This window comes from Neofelis nebulosa, chromosome 16, assembly GCF_028018385.1.
Source record: "Neofelis nebulosa isolate mNeoNeb1 chromosome 16, mNeoNeb1.pri, whole genome shotgun sequence".
NCBI lineage: Eukaryota > Metazoa > Chordata > Mammalia > Carnivora > Felidae > Neofelis > Neofelis nebulosa.
Window position 1 is genome coordinate 47023530 of NC_080797.1, and position 3069 is coordinate 47026598.

A 3069-nucleotide genomic window follows, 5' to 3' on the forward strand; every position below is an offset into this window, starting at 1 on the left:
CTTCTGAGCTGTTTGGGTTTTTTTTTGGGGGGGGGGATGGTGGGTAAAAGGGTTGCCCTGGTGGCAGTGATACCACATGGGTGGGGGTAGAGGGTATCTAGGGTGGAATAGAATTGGGGCTGAAGAGTTAAGACCAGGCAGAGAGACTGATTGGCTCGAATTAGGTCTTAGTTGTAGGGTCTAGTCTGTGGCCCCTTAATGGCATGGGGTGGGGTGGGGAGAGGACTAACCAGTAGTACTCACCCACAGGGCTTTCTAGGTATCTTGGTGGAGATGGCCAGATGAGCCACTTTTTGGGTCTTTGGTGTAGTAGATGTTGCCTCCCCAGTTTCCAGCCCCAGGTCCAGATGGCGGTTTCCAGCTGCTGTCTTAGACCTGAGGAGCTTCTTAGCTTCTTAGAACTTTTGGCCAAAGCTCATAGCCCTCCTACTCCTTATTCTATGCTTCCCTGAGACCTGGACACTGTTAGCTAAATGCTGCTCTAGCCACTTAGAAATGGAAAAGTAGGGGATCTTTAGAAAAGTGGAAACACTTTTGGGGGAACATGAGTGATTCCCCAACTCCTAGGTTGTCCTGGTTGTTCCACATGGGGTCTCCTGCTCCCACACACCTGAAGAAATCAATACTTCTGAAAGGATGTGCCCACCCCGAATGCCAAGCAATTATTAACAATCCTCATGGAAGTGTCAGGGAACAGAAGTGCTTCGTACTCTTTTCCGTTGCTTCTTACTCAAAAACATGCCCTGAGTTTTTGTGTATGTGCACCTAGGATGCTGTCACACAGAACAACACAAGTTCTGTGTTTCCAAGGCGTACAACCTTCTAATCAAAGCAGGTCTACACATTGAAAAGCTTTTTCCAATGGTGATAAATGTACAATCAAGGAAATAAACTGGGTAATGAGCTATTAATTATTAGAGATAGGTAGATTGAATTCCCTCAGCTAGGAAGTTGGTGGGCTGGATCTTGGAGAAAGCTCGGTCTCTGGGGGCAGTGAGGTCCTAAGGGGCTGTCAAACCCCAAATTCTGTTCTGGCCTTTGGTGTGATGAATAATTTGACAGCTGGAGCACTGCGGGATGAGCGAGGCCGTGGTCCACATTTTGTCTGTGATGGGTGTCTCTAGGGCCCAAACCCCACCCCCTTCCTGCCCTGGTGGGAGAGGCAGTCCAGCTGGCATCTGTGGACAACACATCCCTGCACAGGTAGGTACACTGTGCATCTGGAAGGCTAATCCTGCAACGCTTTGTGGTGAGGATGACCCTGTGGGGCACAGGAAGAGCAGGATGGGAGGATGGGTTACAGAGGGAACTGTGGAAGGCAGATGGACATTGTGGCGTAGAGGAAAGCAGCCACTGTCAGAACTGGGGCCAGGCAAAGAGTGGGATTGTCCATCTTCTTCTACCTCTTTTATCCTGTGCAATCTCTGGGGCCTTTGGCTGGGCCTAACTGAAAGGCAGATGGCAAGGCTGAGCAATCTGTAAGGGTCAGCCCCCTCTCCGGGAACAGAATGGAGAATAAATCGAAGGGGGACAAACCAAACCAACATCGTAGGGAGCTGTCTCTGTTGCCATGGATATGTGTGTCTGTCTCTAGAACTCTAGTGTCCACAGGCCTAGGCCTAAGAGGTGGCTGTCCCCTTAACTCTCCCCTCACTTCCTTCATGTCTTTACTCAGACATCCTGTTACCCATCAGAAGGGCCTTCTGACATCCTATATGAAATTGCATTCTCCACCCCCCCACCCCCCACTTCACTACTAACCTTATTACCCAGTTTAATTCAGCACAGAACCTGCCAATGCTTGACATGCATGCTGTTTACTTGTTGGTCTCCCACAACTAGAATATAAACTCTGACAGCAGAGCCATTTTCCCTTTTCTTCACTGCCTTCTTCGAGCACACACAACAGCACTTGTCCTGGAGTAAATGCTTGATAAATGTTGGTGGTTCACATGAAAAAGGAAGAGTGTAAGTGAGCCTTAGGGCAGCTCCCCTGCCCTAGGACAGCCCGGCCTTTCCTGAAGAGACTTCTGTCTGGCTTCATGCCCTCTTGCTGCCCAACCTGTGCATCGTCCTGCTGCCTGGAGAGGAGTGAGTGTGTCCCTCCCCAAGTGTGCTCAAGCTTCAGCCCTTTGTGCCTGCCAGCTATGGAAGAATGAAAGCATGTGTTCACTACCCTCCCTTCTCGCTCCTCCCATATACTAAAGATTGAGGAGCTGCCCCTCCCTCCTTGAGGTCTCACCTAGTAAGTCTTCTGGACTTAGGAGAAAAAAGAGAATCCCAGAGTCCTGACCTCTTAGGCCTCCCCTGAACTAAAGGTACAGCTTCTCTACCATCCTGGTAACAAAGAGTGACCCATATCACTTGTTGCAGAGGTCAAGTGTACCTGCGTGAATATCTTTGTGATGTAATGGGCCTGGTGTCTAGATCCACGTACAGGCATAGTCCTATGCATAGACAGCTGCTGTGCCAATATAGACAGGTTCATAAGGAAAGATCAAAACCCCAGGTCCCTGTGCCTCTCCTTCCTTGCTTTGTCTAAACAAAGGTGTGCAGTGCTTGTGGTGAGGCTGCTAGACGTTGTTCTCTTGAGTTTCCAGAGAGAGGCCAAACATGCAAAAACAGTGTGGTAGTGTGGGTTGAACCCAGTTCTAGAATCAGAAGATCTAGGGTTGAGTCCCAGCTCAGATCCACTCTGAGGCTCAATTTCTTCATCTGAAAATGGGGATGATACCTATCTACCCTAAAGTATATGACATGTATGCAAAAGTGCTTTGAGAGTGGAAAGCAATGATGAAGAGGACACTGATTATTAGGCTCTGTGACAATAAAGCTTGGGGAAAGAATAAAGGATTCTGGGAAGTCAGGGCCTTCAGATAACCCCTCACACCTTGTACCAGCCTTCCCCTTCACGTCCAAATATACCTGTATTATAGAGAAGGAAATTAAGGACCAGATAAGGAAAGAAACTGACCTAACATCACATGGATGTTTGGGACAATTGGGATGCTGACTCCCAGGCCAGTTCTGATGTAAACATTCATGTATATGGTTTTAAATTCTCTTGGG

At 48.6% G+C, this 3069-nt stretch overlaps 1 long non-coding RNA gene across 1 annotated transcript; it reads right to left on the reverse strand.

Moving 5' to 3' along the window:
* Positions 1 to 1798: 1798 nt before the first annotated feature.
* Positions 1799 to 2364, reverse strand: LOC131496996 (uncharacterized). The gene is made up of 2 exons (XR_009254707.1): positions 2243 to 2364; positions 1799 to 2145 (listed from the first exon to the last, which is right to left on the reverse strand). It is a non-coding gene; the product is annotated as an uncharacterized LOC131496996 (long non-coding RNA).
* Positions 2365 to 3069: the final 705 nt, after the last annotated feature.